Source organism: Mustela putorius, unplaced genomic scaffold, assembly GCF_011764305.1.
Source record: "Mustela putorius furo isolate JIRA1106 unplaced genomic scaffold, ASM1176430v1.1 tig00003858_pilon_pilon_pilon, whole genome shotgun sequence".
NCBI lineage: Eukaryota > Metazoa > Chordata > Mammalia > Carnivora > Mustelidae > Mustela > Mustela putorius.
Window position 1 is genome coordinate 33337832 of NW_025422010.1, and position 23491 is coordinate 33361322.

The 23491-nt window shown below is 36.9% G+C and overlaps 1 non-coding gene across 1 annotated transcript; it reads left to right on the plus strand.

The window, feature by feature from the left end:
* Positions 1 to 3490: 3490 nt before the first annotated feature.
* LOC123387726 lies at positions 3491 to 3592 on the plus strand. Its single transcript, XR_006602222.1, has one exon. It is a non-coding gene; the product is annotated as a U6 spliceosomal RNA (small nuclear RNA).
* The last annotated feature ends 19899 nt before the right edge of the window (positions 3593 to 23491 follow it).

The window sequence follows — 23491 nt, forward strand, 5'->3', positions numbered from 1 at the left end:
ACTTTCCAAAGATATTATAATAATTAAAAAAAACGATCTAGAAAGGTCTAGATTGAATTTCTACCATTAATGTCAGACACATTGGCCTGATTTGGGTGGGCAGGTAACCTTTCTTTGTATCCCTCTAATCACAGTCTCAAGAGTAGAAATATGCACATCAGGGCAAGGTGCACTCCAAGTGTCCTGTTTGGGAAACCTCACTTCTCTAGAGGTTGTTTGGACAATTATTATGCTCTGTGTTTTTGCAAAAATAAGATATTTTAAGCAGAAATTTCCATAATGACTCTTCTCAAATTTGCATGCTCTCCTTTGTTTAGAAATTACTGCCATCATCTAATGAAGAGAAATAGGTTAAATTAATCAAAGTAAAATTTTAGACTGAATATAAAAAAAAAATCTGCTAATAGTGAGATCCATTAGACTTTATTAGAAGCCCCATTGATTGAGTCATTTAAAAGAAGACTGACGATCCCTGAGATGATTCTGAGACTACCCCAGGCCAGGGGAGAGAGGAGCAGATGGAACCCACAGGCCCCTCGGTCTCTAATGTGGGTGATTTTTTCTGAATTCCCTCATTTTGCCTTCTTGTCAACAAATCCTGCCATCTTTTCACTCACATCTTTGCAGCCTCTTTCCAGAGCTGTTAACAGAAATCATTTCACAGAGTGTGGGAAAGAATGTCATTTTGTCATTTTCTTGGGGAAGTAGATGGGAGGAACAGGCAGTCTCTGCTTCCTAAGGCTTTCATGATGAAAACAGAAGAGGAGAGTGAGGCCTGCCAGCTTGTGGGTTATAAGAAACAACTTTACTTGGCAGTACTGTGTGGAAATAGTAACTGGAAACTCCCTAGTCAGCCTCTTTTCTTATTAACTAGAAGGAAGGACAGTTTGGGACCACACGACACCCCAAACTTACTGGCACTAATGAGCTGCATGAACTTAATCATTACATTATATCTGAAAAGTAAGAGGGACCTTAATGATCATCAGGTATAACTGCCTTCTTAATGCCAGAGCTCCTTTTAATTACAGAATCCCTGTGAGATGGCCATTGGAAGCTCATTATTTCATTGAACTTTCCATCTCATGGTTAGTTGTTCCATTTGTTAAGAAAGTCACCCTTTTATTGATCTAGGACATTTTCCCATTAGTATCTGCTTTCTCTTATTTGGAATAATATGAATAATATGTGATAAAACAATAATAATGATAATTATGATAATGGTTCACAGAATTTTTTCCTGTATATTAGGTGTGTAATAAAATTGCATATATTTATATTCATTTATTATCACAAACATATTAGAGGCATTAATATTTGCTCCCATTTTACAGAAAACCGAATCAAGATCTAGAGTGCTAAAGTGATCTTTCTGAGAGTCACACTACTCATAAATGGAGGGTTAGAATTTGCACTCCAATCTATTAGGTTGCAGAGCTCAAACTCTTAGGCACTCTGCATACTGGACACACAAAAACTTCTAGCCCTTTATTTTACACATTATCTTCCCTTTTTCTGGGTTGCACATGTCTGTGTCCTTTAGAATTCCTTAATTAATATGAGTTTCAGGCACCACATAATCATAGCTGCTTTTATTTTATAGGTTTCTAACTTTCTTTCTTTTTTTTCAGATTGTATTTATTTATTTGCCAGAGAGAGGGGGAGAGAGAGAGAGAGAGAGCGCGCGCACACACAAGCAGGCAGAGCGGCAGGCAGAGGCAGAGAGAGAAACAGGCTCCCTGTGGAGCAAGGAGCCCAATGTGGGACTCGATCCCAGGACCCTAGGATCATGGCCTGAGCCGAAGGCAGCGGCTTAACTGACTGAGCCACCCAGACGTCGCACTAGCTTTCCTCCTTGATGTGTGGAACTGTGAGCTGGAAATAATACTGAAATGTTTGACAAATGCAGCATATAGAAGATTCTATGGCCACCTTTCATCACTTTTTCAAATCAAGTTTCTGCATCTGCGAAAGTTATTAAAGATGATAACTGACATCAGAAGAATACCAAAGTACAAAGCTTAAAGAAGATAGAAAATATTTATAATTGAGAAAACCCTATTTTCATTTCAGAAGGATTCTTTTTATTTATTTGAAACATCACCATGTTCTATATAAAACTTAATTCCAAACTTAGTTTAGGGGCTCCGGGGTGGCTCAGTCAGTTAAGCATCTGTCCTCCACTCAGGTCATAATCTCATGGTCCTGGGATTGAGCCTGCATTGGGCTCCCCTCTCAGCAGGGAGGATGCTTGTCCACCCGCCCCCCACCCCGACCCCTGCCGGCTTGTGCACTTGATCTCTCTCTCTCATATCTCTCTCAAATAAGTAGATAAAATATGAAAAAAAAAAAGCCCAACTTAAGCTAAATTATTTCTTACTTGATTTGAGGATCTGGAACTAGATCTTCCTCCATCAGCTGAAATCTGGAGTGAATATCCTTTCATTTCAGCTACCTTAGGTGCAGCCACACAGGAGATGCATCATTCTTATGGATTTAAGAGCTCCACTGTAAATTTCTGGCCAAGCTAATGTTGCTAAAAGAGCTCAGGCTTTCAGATTAGTCAGGATGAGAAATGAGAAGTAGGTTGGATTGGCTTTGTGTGGTTAAGGAAAATCAGAATGTAGAAGAGAGGAGGCATTACTCCATAGGTATAGTGGAGGTTGGGGCCACTACAGAAGTTCCCAGCTGCTGATGCCTTTGCCTGGAACTTTCAGAAAAGTTCAGATGCTGATGTACAAATTATGCTAAACAGGAATGGGTCTTTGAGAAAATTCCTGGGGTGTAGAAGTAAGCTAGTACGCTTTCAAGGAACTCATAAACATTCCAGCCAAGTAGCAAAGCCACTGCCAAAAGAAGCAGATAGACCTTGTTAAAAAAAGTCATAGTAAAAGTGGTAGTTACAGTAATAAGATATTATGTAAAATAGAATAATATCAGTAATATGAGAATTAAAACATGGAAATAAGGAGAAAAGAAGGCCTTTGGAGTTAGGCCATTGCTATACCTTCCCGTGTGACTTAATGATGTCCCTAGCAATAGGGTCTTCAAGAAAGTGTGTTGGGAGAGGTAACATACTGCATTGAAAAGTAGATACTGTTAATGTCAGGAGTTCTGGGTTAAAGTTCTGGTCATTAAGCAGTCCTGTCTTAGGAGGTACTTTTTATCATTAGATTATTATAGGTAAAGTATTAAAGTCAACAAACAATAGTAATGCAGTGATGCTTAAAATAACACCTCCCCCTCGTTCTACCTCTCCCATTACCTAATCCTTATTCTCAGTAGTTTTAACAAATTTTCTTCTTGTGGAGGTTACATCTATAGCTATAAGCAACGTGTTGGTATGACTTTTTCTTGATTTTTGAAACATAGGCATTATCATTTCCTGTCTATTGAAGATGAAGATTTAGTTCATTTATATGACCTCAATTTCCCTTCCTTTACTCAACTCTTAGTTCATATTTTAGTTTTCCAGTTGGTTAAATCTTTAGTACTTGCTTCAGCAGCACATATGCTAAAATTGGAATGATAGAAATTAGCATGGCCCCTGCTCAAGGATGACATGCAAATTAATGAAGCATTGCCCATTTTTATGGAATATTGTTTAGCCTTAAAAAATATTGTACTTCAAAGGAAGACCCTTGAAAACATTAGGCTAAGTGAAATAAGCCAGAGACAAAAGGACAAATATTCTATGATTCTGCTTATATGAGATAACTGTACTAACAAAATCATAGAGACAGAAAGTAGAATGGTGGTTCCCAGGGGCTGGGAAGTGGGGACAATAGGAATTGTTTAATGGGTATGGCGTTTTAGTTTGAGAAGATGAAAAAGTTCTGGAGATGAATGATGATGATGTCTATGCAACAGTGTAAATATACTTAATACCACCAAACAGTATATATTTAAAAATTCATTCTCAAAATGATAAATTTTCTCATGTATATTTTACCACAATAAGAAATATAAAATATCTCCTATTCAACCTTTCTTATCTTTTGACCTCTATAAATTATTATGTTTCTGCACATCTCAATTTTCACCCTCATTATACTAAAATAATTTCATATGCAAAATATTCATAAAGGTTTATAGAAGCAATTATTGCAGACATTGATGCTGTTCACAAATAATTTTTCCACCTCTCTGCCTTCTTTGCACAAGGAATTATTGAACTTTGTACCCCTTATGGCTGGTGAAGCCAAGGGACTAGCTTTGGCCAGTTAACTGAGCAGCAGGGAAGGGAGTCATTCTCAGATCTGGACATCTAACTGTACAGCTATCAGTCCTCTGCCACAGCAACTAGCAAAATTTGAGATGTATATTTTATTTTGTCTTTTTTTTTCTTTTTATGTTCTCATATTTCCTAATGTTATGTTTAGAGTAGGATATTTTTCTTTCACCCATTCTTGTACATAAGCAGGGTACCCATTAAATAGATTTATGTTGTGCAAATTTTCCTGTGTTTTTTTTGCTTATTTCTTCCCTTTCCTCTTCTCTTTTCTCCTTCTAGAGCTCATATTTGTTGGATGTCTGGTATCACTGGTTATCTTCTTATACCTTTTATATTTTATCACATATTATCTGTCTCTTTGTCCTTTTTGCTCTATACTTACATAGAGTTCTTTGACTTTATCTTATTGTGTTATTGTGTTTTGTTTTTGTTTTTTGGTACAATCTTTCAAATCTCTCTGAGAATACTAATTAGGTTTTTTCAAGTTTCTTCTCTTCAATGAGTTATTTCTGTTTCCACTGGGATTGTTTTGTTTATTTTGCCATTTTAATGCTGCTAATTTTCTTTATATGCGTGAGTGATTATAAGTTATTTGTGCATTTTTAAAACAGGAAATACTGAGTTGGCTTTTCCAGGGAGTAGACTGGATATTCTCTGCTGCTATATTTGCAGGGTTGTTTTCCTTACAAGATTTTTCCTTAGTCAGGAGGCTGACCTGGCCAGGTCTGCACATAAATCACGGAGAAGCCTGGCTTTTGATAAGGGATTACTTAAATGGGAAGAAATTTATTCCATGGTACTAGCACCCAGCTAGTAGTCCCAATTCTCCCCACTAAATTCATTATACTTCTTAAAGTAGGGGGTCATTGTCTTTGTTATGGTAATTATTATTTCCTTTGTTTTCTTTTTCCGTGAAACCCTGGGAGTTTTCTTGTACTGTTGTTATATTCAGATGGAAATGTGGGAGAGAAGAGTAGGGAAGTGATTGGCTTCTTGTTCTAGAAACAGAATTTTGGTCAGACTTTCTATATCTCTCTATGAGTTTTGGCTCACTTTCATAATCCTACCCTCTATTCTTTTAATTTTATTTCAAAAGTTTTGGGGATGCTGCCTGGAAAATTAGCTCCCCCTTTCCTTTTCGTTCTTTCCTATGTTAATTTTGGGCTGCTGATTCCTCAGTCTTCCTTGTTCTCATCTATTTTTCATCTCCCAGAAATGCTTTGACATCTTATGTTGAATGATGGCTCTTCTTCCATTCTCTTTCCTATTAGGCTTTATAGGTTTAATTCTGTTTTTTTCTCACTTATTTTAATAAGAAGTAGAGGCAAATGCAGGCACTTGATCACCATATCAAATCAGAGATCACCCTGTGCACTTGCAGAAAACCAAGGACTGCATTGCACTTTGTGCTTCTGCAGTGCCATCCAGTATGTACTCATTGAGGGCCATATGTGATTAGTTTGGATAGCTCGAACACAGGTGGATATTTTTATTGTTTCCTGGATACAAGGCACATTGACATCTTTTCATGGTTCTTAAGCTGCTTGAAAAAAACATTATAGGAAAATAGAAGGTAGATAAAACTCAGGATTTGAGTCAATATCCCTTTATCTTGCCATATCTTTGTATTCATTTATTTTTTTAACTGAGTCTAGGAAAAAGTTGGATATGACCAATATAAAATTCCATTATTAAACTAGCAGTTCTGTTTTTTGAGTGTACCCAGTTACAGTGACTTTATTAGAAAGAGACTAAAAAATAATAAAAGTAGTAATTATCAGAAAAGCTAAAAACATTTTAGTAGGTTCTCTGCATCTTAGAAAATGTTGTATCTCAAGGAATCATGAATTTGGTTTTATTCTTGTAGTTTCCTGAATCTATAATTATCCCCCAAGTCATTTTCTTCAGTTTTTGTAAGAATACATCTGGTACTTCTGAAAAATATTTTCACAAGTGCTCTTGGGTGGTTTATTGGTACTTACATCCATCCAATGTTGGGTTTATAAAATCGTGCCTATTCCAAATGTCCAGTGTCAAGAGCAGCATGGTTTTCATAATCCATTCAAACCTCCCTTCTGTCCACCTGCTTTTATTAACTCACCCTGCTTTTATCCTCCCTAAACTTCCAAGCTGTAGTCTGGTGTCTGTATATGCCTCAGCATGCTCCTGCCTGATAACTAATTTGAATCTTATTCTCATTTATCCTAACTCTGTCTGTCTTATTCTCAATCACGTGTCCAAACCTCTTCTGACTCCATATTTCTTAGTGTGTTTCTTGTTTGTTTGTTTGTTTGTTTGTTTGTTTGAAAGAGTGGACTGATGGTTATGGTCCAGAGTAGATGGGGAGAAGAAAAAGCAAAACAGGTTTCTCCAATTGAAGTCTATGCTGGGCATCAAGCTGGAGTCAAATACTAGATTGCATCTGCCTAGAAAAACTGTTGGTCAGAGCTAAAATACTTGCAGTGCAAGGTGTGTGAAGTGCTGGAGAATACTGGAGCAGGGAGAAATAGATTGGAAAAAATCAACTGAAAGTGGCCTACGTGTTTATCAGAGTTAAAGCCTAGAGTTTTCAGCTATACTTTTGGGTACAATGATACTTTATAAAATATATGAAATTAAAATCTGAGTCTCAGCCTGTATTTTTTCCATTAAAAACCGAACATGAATGATTTATGTGCTTATCAAAGATCCAATAGACATAAACTATGCAATGCATTATAGTAAAAATTATGGAAAATTTGATAGTGACTAAGCGATTACCCTCAAGGAAACTCGTTGTATGGCAGGAGAGAGATATGTACACATTTCATAGAGTGATGGGAAAGAAGAAAGAAATGACAATATTTTGTAAGTGGCAGTATCAGTTGCTTAGAACTGAAAGGGTACAGTGTATTTATTGTTGTGGTTTAATTGTTTGTTTGTTTTTTCCATCCTAGCCTTTGGACCCACAAAATCAAGGCAACTGGGGAGCCCATGTTAGGATGAGAAATAAAGACATCTTGCCAGCCGGTTCTATCCTGGCCATGGCAGGGCATAGTTTCCATTTATTTAAAGTGAGTTCAGTGTGGCCAAAAGTTTCTGTTAATCACTGTTTTTTGCCTATAAAATGTGAATACTTCCTTAATAAACATATTAAATTATGCCATCTGGCAAGTTGTCTTGCCTAATTACAATTCCAAATATTTCCATTGAATTTCTTACAGAAGAACTTGAAGTTTTTTTTTTTTTTTTATCCTTCCCGTCCTCTTTCAAAAGTAACAAAAAACATAGTTCAGCACTGGGTGTCTCTTTAGATAACTATACCTTTTAAAACATTTTGTTTGTTTATACACCTACACTGTATTTCATTTACAGTAAAGTCTCCCATTTAGCCATTTTGCCAAAGGAGAGGTCATTCGGTGGTTAAAGTCACTCATGTTATTACTGAGAATGGCTTAGTTATTCTACTCAACAGAGCTGTGGGTTTTTTGTTGTTTGTTTTGTTGTTGTTGTTGTTTTTTCATTGTCATCATCTTCAGTGTTCTAAGAGTTTGTTAAATTCTGGCTTCCAACTGCACAGAGTGAGAGAAAGAAATATCTTCCTGTAATAGCATGCAACATAGTTTGCAATGCCCATAACAGTGATTAGGTCAACTGGAATCTGCTTGGTCTTTGAATTGTGAGGAAAGGGAAGACACTGCAGCCAGGGCTGTCAGCCTGAGCACTGCACAACTTTTAGGGGTGGCACTTGCAAAGTCAGCAGTGAATAGGCCTTTGCAATCTGGTGGAGGCCTTACTGTATCTATTGTTTGGTCTAAAACAGTAAAACTAAATGTTCAGTTCAGAGAAAGGTAACATCCCATTCTTAGATAAAACAGAGAGTAACATCTGATATTCAGGCTATACTATATTAGTAGCATTAGTATGCCTATAGGAAAAATAGAAAAGAATGTTTCAGGTTGAAACTTCTGTCTCCTCCTCCTTCTTGTCAAAGATACAATAGGCACATGTTACATATAATTCATTCTGCTAATGTTATAGAAAATTCAGTGATAAATAAAGCAGTGCCCTCAGAAGAACGAGGATCTGACATCACACATTTGATGGAGTGATGAAAAAGAAAAGGGCCCTTGTGAGTTGACCACACAGGTATCTAGCCTCAGGATTATAAAACAGAAATACAGTTTTTATGAGTTCGATGTAGACCATATATGATACAGACCAGGAACACAAATGATGACAAATATCTTTGTATTCACAGAGTATTCAGGTATCTTTGTATTGATATGTCTTTCTCTCTTTAGACATGACATTATATAACTTTAGACAGACAATAGACACCAAAATATATTTTAAGAATACATAAATATGAATGGTAAAACAGTAAGTTGTTATAAATGTGAATAAATTATGATGATTATTATAATTATTATATAATTATTATTATAATTATGATGAAAAATAAAGGATGGTTGGGTAGGTCGGTAGGTAGATAGATGGACAGACAATAGAGAGTTAGCTGCGGTAAATTATACAGGACTAATTTTAATCTTAGGGTTATGTTCACAAATATGAAATAAAATTTATTTAGTAAATTTAATTTTATTTCAGATTTTCACATTAAGGTAATATTTGTTTGGACCAAAAGCCCATTTTAGTCTCTGATGTTGTCAGTGATGTGTTAAATTTCATTTTAGAGGTAAATTTCCTTGTAGAACATCCATGTGCCTAATGAATGTAATGGCGACAATTCTACCAAATCTCCATTAAACTAACTTTTTTCCCAAAATTAAAAAAAATGGGAAAATAGAATCCTGATTAATTTGTGTGCTCATCATTCGTTCAGTTAACAGAAATTTGCTTTTACTCCATAATATATAAAAAATAGAAACCAAGTTTTCTTAAATATTTTCATAAAAACATTTATATTACAGGTGAAGAAATACATATTGATAAAAATGAAAGTACAAATCATTTTTTAATTGGCATATAGCCTTGTTTTCCCCCCATTCTTTAGTCTTTCTCTTCAGGAGAGCTCCAGAATTTGATTCAATCTGGAATCATGTTCCGCTACACTAGCTCCCCGAGCGAGCCAATTATCTATGAAGGTTTCTTCTTGGATACCCTCAGTTAGCTCTGTTCATTCAATGGAAAACTTGTGGTACTGAATTCATTCTAAATGACAAGCAGAAAAATCTGTACTATTTGAATGGCAACTTAAATATACAAAGCAAGGTATTTGATTTAACTTAACTTAAATTAATCTAATTTAGCTGTCAGAGACCCAACAAAGATGCTTAGTGTTTCTTGTATCTATTTGATATAGAGAGATGTGTGTGTATGTCTGTGTCCAAAGGTGTGTGTATAGGAGACTGTACAATCTTCCTGTGTCTTTGCAATGAAAGGGTTTTTTAAAATTCTTTTATTATTAAGGTAAGAGAAAAACACAAATTTATATTAACCTATATGAAGTTATATAATATGATAGAAACTGTTTTCATTGTAATTATAAGTTACATAGTATCCAGTATTATTCCTTAGAAGTCATTCCCTCAGAACTTTTTTCCTTAGAAGTATTTCTCTCAGAATTCTATTATAAGTATGTTTAGACTGTCTATCTACCAAGCACACAACAATAACAAATTGAAAGAACATTTGTCTCTGCTACAGTCTCCACCATAAAGATTCAGCCAGTCAATAAATCTGTCAATCAAATATCAAATAAAATCTGATGATCTCTAATATACCTAGTTCTGTGCCAGTAATGGCAGAAGATATGAAAGCATACAACATAGTTCCTGTCCTCAAGAAAGTTTTCCAAGATTGGCGTTTACTTTCTTGGAAAATCCACAGTATTTACTGGGACACATATCTTTAAAAAGACAATGTAAGAATGACCAGGAGTGCTTTAGGAATTTAAAAAAGGGGATATGAGTGAGACTACATAAAAGATGTGAGAAGTAAAATATCCAGCAGTTCAGTATAGCTGATTTCCCTCTGGAAGGAAACATTCTCGCTACAAAATTGCAAAATGGATATCAGAATATAGGTGAAAGATCTTATTTAGTAGGAAACACAAGTGTGGTAATAATGAGTTGAAGAAGAAGAGCAAAAAATGTAGGGCAAAAGGAGGTGGCTATTAAGGTAAAAAATTCACCTCAAACTAGAATAGTGTTTTCCTCAAAAATAAGATTCCAGAGACTCTCTTATAATTTTATTTCAAAATAATTTCTCAGTAGTAGTTGAGAAAATTTAAATTTATTTTAAATTTTAAAATTTAAAATAAAGTTTATCATTTACAGGTAATTTCTTAGATGACATTTTGAGGTAGCTTCTCCCATCCTCTTCAGCTGCCCCTTGTTACCCCAGAGATGTGTTCCCCGAGGCATGGCCCTGCTGGGTGACCATAGCATATAGCTTGTGACTATGTGGAGGAAGAGTGTATCTGAAACGCCCTCAAAGGGAGACACCAAACCAAAAAGAAATGAATTATTTAAATGCTTATTTTAGAGGAATTCACTTTTTAATCAACAGGATGAATGTGTGGGAAACCAAAGAAAAGCAAGGAAATTGAAGTAGAAGTGGTAGACAGTGAAGAGATGCCAAGCATTTCCCAAAGGATATTTGCAATGAATATTTGAAGGAGTGGGAAGGTAGCCATTGAAACCACCCAGCTGGTTAGGGAAGTTGCACCAAACATAACAGAGTAGGTAAAGACAGGAAGATAAGCTTAATAGTATTGTTTTCATTGTGTACAATTATTTGAGTTGGCCTTAGGGCTTAACTTGTTTTATATAAATAAAATTCATTCCATAATTCTGTACTAAATATTGGGGCATTTAGATCCTTCAAAATAGTAAAATTTGAAATTCTCCTTCTGGCTTCCCATGCATCTGTTGCACGTATGTCAGAATTCAGCTGTAGACTGCCTTGTATTGTTTTCTGTTGGCTTTATATTGATCAGTCAAGCATAGTCAATTCTGAGTGTATATCTGGCAATGTGCACAAGTATTATTCAAGAACTGCCCCCTTATTTAAGCAACTAGTTATCTGGTATATGAGATAAAATTTACAAATATAAAAAAAAATAAATGTTTATCTCATTTCAGTTGTGTTCTCAACACATGGAATTTGCATTTACCTGTCACATAGTAATAAACGAATGGTATCTCTGGCCACAAAATACTGTTGGTCACAAAGGAGCCATACTTAGCTCTTGGCAAACTCTCTAAATTGCCCAAGTGAAAATGACTATACAGGTTTCTTGCATCCTTCAGAATCTGTTTTCTATCAAGGGGCATGTGCTCTGTCTATATAACTACCTTTAAAGCTTTTAGCTACTTTTTTCCCTCTTATGTGTGAAAGTTTTATAGCTAAACATGTAATACATATATTTATGTATTTATTTAATATATAAATATATACTTATTTTATATATAATGTATTATATGTAAATATTATATATTATATATAAATATTTAATATATATATATATTTTTAATTGTGTGGAAATAATTGAGTATGTGGTAGAAATCGGAGCAAAGCCCCATGGAGGTGGCAAGGCTCAACAAGTGGTTGAGTTGCCACTCATTTGCTGAGTGTTTCAGCCTAAGTATTCTTTGTGGAGTTTGCTTAAGAATAACCAGAATTTGGGGGTGCCTGGGTGGCTCAGTTGGTAGGGCAGTTGCCTTTAGCTCTAGTCGTGATCCTAGAGTACCAGTATTGAGTCCCACATCAGGCTCCCAGCTCCATGGGGAGTCTGCTTCTCCCTCCGGACCTTCTGCTCTCTCATGCTCTCTCTCTCTCAAATAAATAAATAAAATTAAAAAAAAAAAAAAAAGGAAAGAAAAGAATAACCAGAATTTTGAATCTTCAAAGTGCCATATAAATGTATCTGCCATAAAGCCTAATTTAGGCTTTGGGTGCAGGGTGTTTAAAATACATTTATTTAGGGGGAAATTGAGTGGCTCAATCGGTTGTGTCTGATGCTTGATTTCAGTTAGGGTCATGATCTCAGGGTCATGGATATGGAGCCCTATGAAAGCTCCATGCTCAGTGGGGAGTCTGCTTAAGATTCTCTCCCTCTGCAACCCCCTTAAATAAATAAATAAAGCTTTTTTTTTAAAGGTAAAATAAATAAAGTATGATTATTTAGTTGAAAAATTGGCCAAGAGACTCAGCCTTCCAAATCAGAGAGGACTTGATATGCCGTATTCGCACTAGTATTTCTCTCCTGGTCCACATAGTCCCCTCATAATCTTTTCCCTTCTCTATGCATCTGAGCCTTTGCTTTGAAGACCACTACTTGAAACTGTAAGTGAATTTTTACTATCTACTGTTCTTTTGCCAGCTCCCTTCTTCTTGTCCCTGTGTCTAGTTGACTAAAGATACTTGCTACTCCTAAGAAAGGGTTGTGATTTCTTTCTAGTAACCAGCATTGCTCCAGATGGGTACCTCTCACACCAGAGTCCTGTTTCTGGTTTATAGCTAGTGGGAAATTGTAAGGTAGAAACTGAGCCATGAACTCCAGGCTGTGTCAACAGTTCTTACAACACTATTCACTGTGGACCATGCAAAATAGCTAACTTTAAAATTAGAAAACCAGGAAGCCCTCTTGAGGTTTGATTTCAGTGATGCCAGCCAGCTATTTGGGCATTTTAAGTATTTTAATTATTTGTTGAGTTTTTTTTTTTTAAACTTCTCTTTCCACTGGCATACCTTCAAACATACTTGGAAGTAACACACCGTGCATATGGACTGCTAAAATATATATATGGTAGTGAAGATTGCAACCAAGCATTCAAGAAATAAAGAAGCATATTTTTGAGTTCCAGTTAATATGTGAAGTAGGTTCCCAAGTGATACAAATAGATATGATGTGGAGGCTAAAGGCAACATTTACACTTTATATAAAAAGAAGCTGGTTTAATTTGTTTTTCATTCATTTATTCATTCAGAACTTTGTTACTGAGCTCCTACTCTATGGATACTGTGCTTAGTGTTAACTATTAAGTATAGGTTCTTTTTATCTGATGCCTGAATTTTGATTTTAATGAATAGCTTCACTGCACACAAAGTGTAGAAATTCTTTCCAGTCATGTATATAGCACTGGCAGTATTTTTAAATAAGATACTAAACACAAGCATAAAGTCTGGAATTCCCACATGGCAATAGTGGCTGGAGAAGGCAATTAAGAGGGTGAAATCATGGTAGTAGTCGGTACTTGATTGTAAAAGAGGCAACTTCAAGATGGCAGCATCACCTCCTCTGATTATTAATAAATAAATATTGACGTTAATTTAGCACTTTCCTTCTTCAAAGCACTTTACAATTATTAATTAGTCCTCTTAGGACTATTTGAAATATAATTTCTGAAGTTTGCATTTAAATAAGGTATTCATGATGCTGTTTTTTGGCTTCAAGTAAAAGAGCTTTTTTTTTTCAATTATTGGAATTTTAATTTTTTCTGGAATCAAAGATAGCAGGGTGAATGTAGCTAAATAGACATTCCAGGAAAGATTATCTCAGGACATTGAGTATTGAAAGATTATCTCAAGACATTATCTCAGGACATATTCCCACAGAAATGGACCAAGGTCAAGGTTCAGGCTCCCCAAAGGCTTTCCACGAGTAGAGGTACTTTCAGATTGTCAAAGGAACCTGCTTTTGCACCCAGACCTCTGTTCCGTGTGTCATCTCTGCCTGGAACTGCCACTCAGACTGCTGCCATTGTTCTTTTGCCTGCTAAAGATTCCTAAACATCTCAGTTTTATATTTCATAACAAAGAAGCATTTCCTAAACCCTAGATTTCTTTATATCATGCAACATTTTTAAAAAGATTTTATTTATTTATTTGCCAGAGAGAGAGATCACAAGTAGGCAGAGAGGCAGGCGGTGGGAGGTAAGCAGATCCCTGGCTGAACAGAGAGCCTGATGTGGGGCTCAACCCCAGGACCCCAAGATCATGACCTGAGCTGAAGGCAGGGGCTTAACTCACTGAACTACCAGCCGCCCCTCATGCAACTTTTTTAATTAAGTTACCAAATAGAAAATTTAAAAAATACAAACATCTCATAGCTTATAGACTAATAAGAAGACCAAGATTATATGACTAACTACTATACAGTATAACAAGTATTTTTAAAAAATACCCTTTTTGAGGAATTTAATGTTTACAACAAATTGAGGGAAATGTATGAGAGGTCACAGATACTTCCTCAAAACCCACCCCATTTCCTCTATTATTAATATCTTGCATTAATGCGGTACATTTGTTAAGATTGATGAGCCAGTATTGATAGATTATTATTAACTAAAGTCCATAGTTTCCATTAGGTTTCACTCTTTACACTGTATATTCTGTGGGTTTTGACAAATGTATAATGACATGTATCCACCATGACAGCATCATACAAAATAGTTTCTCTTGTTATATGTTCTTATGTGCCATTTAATAAGTTTGACTTCCCTATGACCACTCATTTTTGTCCCTGACACACCCCTTTGGTGACCGCTTGTACAAACACTGAGACATCAGTTTTCTTAGCTCCACTGAGCAGGGAGTCTGTTTGCCCCCAAAGAAGTGCATTTCATTCATCCTGACTTGAGATAAGAAAGACCAGGGCCTAAGGGTTGGTGATGAAAGGAGGACATTTGCAATTTCATTCTGTTTGACTTATAAGAAGCCTCCTGAAATATCAGCCTGCCATGCTTCCTGTCTAGTTAAGAAGTATTCTTATACCTTCTTTTTTTTTCTTTTCTTATTTATTTATTTATTTATTAAAAGATTTTATTTATTTATTTGACAGAGAGAGATCACAAGCAGGCAGAGAGGCAGGCAGAGAGAGAGGAGGAAGCAGGCTCCCTGCTGAGCAGAGAGCCCGATGCGGGGCTCCATCCCAGGACCCTGAGATCATGACCTGAGCCGAAGGCAGAGGCTTAACCCACTGAGCCACCCAGGCGCCCCTCTTGTACCTTCTTTTCATTTGCCACACCTATCACCTCCCTCACTTCTGCACAGTTCAGGATCATCACAGGATTCATAGTAGCACCTACCCTATGTGTGAAACTACAAATGGTCTGTTAAATATCAGTGGAGAATTCTATTTTGGAAGGCTTACAGCTTATTTAGCAAAAACAGGTATACTGACCTGTGCCTATTTTTTTAAAGGTCCGTGAATTTTTGCTGAACCACAATTCTCCACTTAGTATACAGGGTCAGTCTTCCCATATCATCATAGGTATCACATTGCTTTGTGATTATTTGTCTACATCTTTCCCCCCTCCTAGACCACAAGTTACATAATGGAAAGAAACTCTTGTCTCTATTTATCCTTGGGTCCCTCAGTAATTTGATCATGGCCTGCTGCATTATGATAGAGTCTCAATTTTTTAATGTATTTAAAACAAAAATAAAAACAAATATAAAACAAGATATGGGGAGAATAAATACTAGAAAATCAACATTCTGTAATGCTTGGGGGAAGTGGTTTGGAAAAATTTCTGACTTTACTACCCAATCTTTAATTGTAATGAATCTGTAATGGCACAGAGAAGATGAAGCAAAAGGTATGCTTATGCCTTGTAATATCACGACACAAAACCTTGATCAGACTATTATATATGCCTCAATTTCAGCCCCTTTCCGTCCTTAAAGAACTCCTCTAAATGCTAAATCCTCTAAATGTTAAATAACAGGATAAAGACACTGATAACAGTAAGCATAATTTTCCATTCCACCCCCCGCCCCCACCCCCATTGAGAAGATCCATTCTAGTGGCTGATAAAGGAGATTTCAGACTCCACTCAAAGGGCTTGAAATCTACCCAGAGGTTCATGGCTCCCTAGAGCATCAATGATAAAGACTTCCTGTTTACCTTTGGGCCTTCTCTGGAAAGCTCTTCCTGTTACCTTCCTATGTCTGGACCAGGTGCCCCTATTAGGGCCCCATTAGCATGTTGCAGCCTCTCTCATTTTCCTCTCATATTGGATTGTAATTGCCTGGATACTTGCCCATTTTCTCCACCAGGCTTTAGGCTACATTATGAAAAGAAGCCTGTTAGCCTTGCTTAGTTTTTCATTGCTTTTGCCTGGCTCAACGTCTGGAACATAATATGGAAGAGAGGAAGGAAGGAACGGAGGGATGGAGAAAGTGAGGGAAAAAAAAAAAAAAAAAAAAGGAAGGCAAGGCTTGTATCTAGAAATAAACTTTATCTAACAAGTGCTGGTACCTTAAGGTTTAAGTGTTTCTCCTAGAATCTTGACTCATAAAAGAGCCCCAAACTTTTCAAGAAAGACAAAATCCCTACTTAGCAAGGGAAACTAGGTGGCCCACAGCTCCTTTGGAACCATTTTTGACACTATGATTAGCCTTGATTTTTACCTTCCCATCTGTCTGACTCACATTGATTGACAGTGGATTAACTGACCTCCTGCTACAATTTACTGCTGTGTTCCATGGGATACCTAGTCACTACAACCAGATATGGAAGTGTTCCTAGCACTTAAAACAATGTGATCCTGTGTTTGTATGTACTCTTACCTTGCTGCCTTTTTCTTGGTTGATTCCATACCATATTTGGTTTTGTGTCTTTTCTATCATGAGATGACTTTAACTCACTTATGTCTTGTGGGCATTGCTCTCCATACTAGGAATACTCTCTCCTTGCACTTACTACATATTTCCCAATTTTATACCTATCATTCATGTGTCTTATTGCTCATATTAACTGAGGCAGGGATCATGCCATATATTGCTTTATTATATCTCTTAATAACTAGCAATATTATGTGAAATATAATAAGTATTCAACATTTTTTAAAATGATGAAATGTATAATAGATAAGGGGAATTTTCTTATAACTAATAGAAATATTTCTTTCTAATTCAATTCATATGCACTTCTTCCAAACTTCTAAGATCCTGGGATTTATTAAGATTCTATGAATTTAAGAAATTCAAGAAATAGGAAAAACCAGTGGTTACATGTGTAAGTATGTCATCTGTGTTCCCATTGGGTCAAAAAAAGCACAAAGTACTTTTTTTTTATGTTGGACACTGAACTCTGGAGTTAAAAGATGACATCACAAACCATGTCCTCTCCTTCTTTGTCACCACCCAGACAGACCTACTAGACTTCACCCTCATGGATGTCCCACATGGCAGTGAGCTGCAGAAAGGCCAGAAACAAAAAAAACCCCAAATTTGAAAGATTTAAAGGCAAGTCATCAGGAGCTGGACTGGAGCCCCAAACCATACAGGCTGTAAGGTCAGAGCTTAACTGTTTTTCCATTTTATTGCTCAAGGACAAGAGAATTTGATACACGAGACTCCAGCCCTGTAAACTGTCTACTGAGGTAGCCATTTCATCACGTATGGTTGCGGGTTGAGTACTGACCACACAATTTAAATCGACAGTAGCAGGGCCCTAGTGGGGATGTGAGAAGCAATGTCACACACAACATTCTTTTCCTAATTATTGGGACCTGGACAGGTGGCAGGAAGGGAATGAGGGGTGAGGTGGGGGAGGGGGTGCGGGGAGGCACAGTGACATTTCCCATCTCAGGAGTACAAGATTCATTACCTCTGATGAAAAGTCACCAGGCTGCGGTGAGTCCTGACATACTCCGTGACAGGAGAAAGTGACATGGCCGTTTGACATTCAGGGCTAGAAGGTTGCCGGTCTGTAATCACTAGTTAAAATTGAATCTTGTACATTGCACCCTGCCAGCACAGCTCAACTCTTGATAATTATTTGGATGCTACTGTATTTGGATTTTATTTCCCCAGCAGAGAGGGGAAGTTGGATTTATAGTTTACTGCTGGGTTAAGATTGGAACAGGCTAGATCTTTTTTATGGCTAATATGGCAGAGCCAAATAAATCTAGAGATGTTTTTTGTCCCCATTTTAATTCTAAACCACTTGGGGGTGGGGGTGGGGAGCCACAAAAGGAATCAGAGGGTGCATCTTCTAATTTTCCTCTAACAAGCTACAATTCTGTCTGCTAATGTTTTCCTTTTTTTTTTTTCCATTTCACTTCATGATGCTTTAAACCAGCCATCTGGACACAGACAGGGCAGGGGCATACCATTTTGCAACAGTGATAGCCTGAGCTTCCTCATGGATGAAGACATAGATGGTCAATGCCACTTAATAACCACTTCTTCTTTACCTGGGGGTCAGGAAAAGGACAAGAGAAATGTTTAACCATGGGTCATTTTAGCATAATTACAGAGTAGCCTTTAACTGTTGATTTGCACATATGCATGCTATGATTCCAATCAGAATATTCTTTCCCCTCACTCCTACCCCAAGGCACAGAAGCATCTAGTTGTTGCAGGAGCACAGACTGTATATTTACCCCATTAAGTGCAGAAGGATCCCCTATGTCTGGCTTAACACACTCAATGTAACATTTTGAGGAGTCACAAACCAAATGTACATAGAAGGGTGAAATGATCACCAGGGATAACTTTATACACAGAATAAGTATTGCCTGTTTAAGTATTGCCCATAAGACTGTGCTAGGATTTAGCTAGGCCCCAGGAAAGCAGGTGCAGTGGCCCAATCAGTTTATCTTACCACACTAATCTCCCTCAATGTCTAAAAGTCCATTATTAGGAAATCATCAATATAAATGAAAACATTTTATTTCCAAGGGTTCCAAATAATAAGTCACCATTATTTCTTGGAGAAAAGAATATATGTTCTCAAACCCAACCAAAGATATAAAACATGGAAATTTTGTTGGGAAAGGCCAATGAGGTCTGGTCCAAGAGGCCTCAAGGATTGGCCTTATTGTTCTGCAGCATTCACGCTGGACCTGGGGTGGACTCTCAGCCTTGTTGGTGCTGAAACCTAGTTTCTGTTAGTTGATTGTAGTCGCATCACCTACAGAGACATACTGTCACTTGTATATACACTAAGTTTGTGGGATTGTTTTACTGGACCCGACTGCAGATTTATGTAATTCGCAGTGAGAAATAATAATACAATTGGATTTAAAGCAGGCAGAGATCACATGGCTAGTGCACACATTATAGGTAAACCAGCAAAATTCTAAACCAAATCTTGTGTTTGTGATCAAGTAATCACCAGGGAAGTAAAGTTGAATTCAACTCTTCACCCTCTTACTGACAAGAGTGAGTATAGCCAAGACTGTCTTCACCAAATCCAGGACTGCCTTAAGGAGCTGAGATAGCCAGCATCCTTAGAGTAAAGCTCTTTTTTTCTTGAATGGTGCTGGGATGGGCACAGCCAACTATTGCTTCTTTTCTTTCCCTTTGTTCAGTCTTCAATGGTAAACACTACCCTCTCTGTCTCCCTTCCCTTCATAACAGACAGATCCTGTTGCTCCCAGACCTTGGCTTTCTGAAGACAGTTTCCTGTTTTTCGGTTTCAAATCACGTTTAGACATAAACAACTTCATGTGAGTAAATTCATTATTTGCTTTCATCCCGCTAGAAAATACACTGATAGAACGGGGCACCTTAATGAAAGGGAGTTTTATCCAAAGTGGGAATTTCTAAACAGGGAAAAGTCTAGGAAAGTGAGTGAGTTTTGAGAAACTTGGCAGTAAAGTAACAGAATGAGAATACATGGAGGAAGGACATGAGCAACTAAAGGAACCAAAAAACAAAAAACAAAAAAAAAAAAGGGAAGAAGAAGAAAAAGAAAAAAACAATCCAGATATAGTGAGAGGGCTGAAGTTACGCATACAACCTCATAGTGGAGAGAGTGATGGGTCACTTGAAACCTGTGGTTGCTGAAATGATCTTATCAGTAATGAAATGGAGGTATCCCGGATCGTTAGATGGGGTGTGGTTAAAGGATTCAACTAACTTTTTAGTAATATCGTACTTCAACTAATCCTAATTGTAGACTAAATTAAGGATAGTTTCCCTTTCCCTATGGGCCTCAATCGACTTTACCTCAGAAAGATAACCTCTATTATTCTTTGTCTAGGCCACAAGGCAAAAAAGTAAGCTGTAGTTATTAAGGGTTTTCATCAACAGTATTGCTCATGGCAAACTCAAGGGCAGGCTTCATGTTCTGGTGGTTGGGAAGGGACCTCCTCCTTTTTTCTCCCAAATGAAATCCCACATATCATGTGTGGTTCATGTCAGGGCCCCTCTTCCATGAAGTCTGCCCTGATTAACCAGCAGAGTTCATCTTTCCTTCTCTAAATTTCTGTGGAGTTTGTCCTTGTTTAAGTGTATTACCTGTGCTTGATTTTAAAGTTTTTTCTGTGTTTTCTATTTATACATCTTGCTTGAATGAGCAATTATAGCCTGGAGGTAAGACGTTTCAGAGACCTAAATTTAGTCTTTTAACCTCCTAGAAACTCAATTTTCTTATCTATTAAGATGAAAAAAATGGGACTATGGATCTCAAAGGTCAGTTCCAGTTCTATTATCCTGTGAAACTATGTTGTGCTTCTCTTGTCCTTCCCCCTGAAGGGAAATACATGGTTCTTTGTTTAGTTTGCACAACCCTCTGTTTAGTCCAGTTTAAACAGACCATCAGAAGAGCAATGCTGAGTACTAGACTCCAGGTAAACCACAGGCGTGTACAAATATCGGCCCTCCAAATGCAGCACTGCCAGCAAGCACTCAAGACTGGTACAGTCATCTCATGAAGCGGCTCTGCAGGTTTTGCAGCTAAAACATAAGAACTCTACATTTTGTGAATCAAATTGTATTTTTTTTAATGTTTTCATTTTAAAATGTTGTATGGCCAGACTTTTCCAGCCTCATCCTGTTTATGTATGTTTCTAAGAAGATGAAGCTCTCTGGAGCTTTCTACTACTCGTACAGCTCCCAGTTGTGAGCTTTTCCCACAGCTCTTGATGCAATTAGCATCCTGGAATATTGAACAGAAGTAATTTTATCATGTAATCAAGAATACTTCAGCTAAAGCTAGATGTTAGTTATTGCTGAATACTGAAAGAAAGGAAGAATATGAAAAGTAACATCGCTTGCAAGTAAAAAGAACTTAAACCTGCAAATACCCAGGAAAAGGTGGCTTATATTTTGATATTATTATTATTATTATTATTATTATTTTAACATGCATGCCAGTGTTCTTTAGAAGAATATTGATTACATTCATTGGCATACACAATTGGGGATAAAATCATCAATATCCCATTGAACAGGGAGTTGAAGAGAGAATTTGTGGAGCCTCAGGTGAAAGCCTAGAGATTGGACCAGTGGATTCAGATAGATTTTCTTTACTTTCCTCAAAATCTGTATGTCACCCAAGAAGGAAGATTTTTGTTTCCCAGCAGGGTTGGAGCTTATTACTCATTTTAGGAATGCAAGGAACTAAGTCTCTTTTTTTCCCCCAAATGTTCCCTGGCAATGCCATCTGATAATTTAGCAGCAAATACTTTCCCTTCACCTTCCTGAGGGCTGTTAATTCAAATGCAGAGGGAAATGTGGGTTTGCCTTTTGTGCTACTCTCTTAATCAAAGTGATTTTCTGAAATGCAACTATAGAAAATAGACTCTTTTATTTTAGGATCAGCAACAGTTTTTACAATGTTAGGCAAACCTGAGCCCCTCCTTAAAATGTCAGGAAACAAAAACCATCCCCACCTGAAAGGCCTCTTCACTTGTCTTGAAAGGATTTTTTCGGCTGTTTCCCTTAAGCTGCTTTCTCCTTCTGTGCAACTTCCCAATCCCATTCACAAACTGTTGCCATGGTAAATAATTATATCACAGATGAATTGTGTACACTTCCTTTTCATAGCTGGAAGAGAAATTGTAGAAGAAAGGGGAAAAAAATCAAAATCCTTTAAAATTACAGGGGAGATAGCTGAGGAAAGATTGCCTTCTCGTTAACATAATTAGCTCCATGAATTATAAATTGGTATTAGAACTTGCTCTTCATGACAAAAGGAGTAATTATATTTACTCATGTAAAATTAAACAATACCAAAAAAATTAATGGAACTCACCAGAAGCTCTCTTGACATTATCATAAAATTCAGAGATCTGAATATCCCACAATCTGAAGTGATTTAAGCAGCATAAACTTTAATGCTGCTTAAATTTGCTGTGTAGAAATATATTTCCTGGCTAGTTTATAATTGAACTCCCATGTTCAAACAAACAAATATGTGCAACATACATATACACACAAAATTACACACACACGTGCATAAAAATATATGTGTATACATATACATATACGTGTGTGTGTGTGATTTTGTGTGTATATATTATACGGACTGATTTACACAAAGGCCAGATTTTCTGTACCCAAGTGGGATGAGGAAGTACTTTCCACAGAAGGATATGTTTTTTAAATTGACTCTCCTAAAGTCAAAGCTTCCAGAACAGAGGGTAAACTCTTTATTTAAACAGTTCTCAAATGTATCTGAAAGTGTGGTTGATGTGAGAAAAGGTTGATTGGTTTAACTAGCTTTGCAAACTCCTTAAGATCCCCTGTTGGCAGAATGGCAGTGTGGCGGGATGGCAATGTGGTGATATCTCTGCATCTCTGACCCAGGCACCCAAAGACTGGTGATTACCAGAATTTCACACCAGTATATGCCTGGCCCAGTTCTAGGAAGAGAGAACAAGTAGAGAGGAACCACACTTTGCACCCAGTGCTATATGAGCCATTATGGATATTCAGATGCAATCTTCGTCCCTTATAAGATTGTGGAGTACTATTTTCTATTATTCACATCCTTTTTAAAAAATTTTCAAAGGAAGTAGGGGAATTCTAGGTTTTCTAACTAACAGAACCAAATTATCCCTTAGAATTTTTTATTCTGTTGATTGCTCTTATCTTTTTTTATGGTTTAATATCAATGTTGTACTGCCTACAAACCCTGTCTCTCACCATACTCTGATACAGTGGACTATAGAGTTCTACGGGTGTACTGGGTACAGGTTTAATGAAGTCAGTCACATTTTACCCAGAAACCATTTTTCATTGGACCTGACAAACATCCAGTATGCTATGAAAGCTCTCGAAGTATCTATTCACTTCTAACTGCCGTATGTGTGTAACTGCTTATACTGCTCACTCCTATAAGGTAAACACCAGAGCCCTTTTAAAATAGATGGCTTAATCTAGATTGGATCCCTCATAAAGCTGTTGATTCAACTGTATGAAACAAAGTGAAGAAGATACTTGTATCCTAGGTAGAAGAGCGGGGATGAATATAGGCATCTTTGGAAAAAACCCGAGTTTATACATTCATTCAGCCCATTGAGTTCTTTTGGGGAGTTCTACATGTGCAACTGGATGCTGCACAATAGG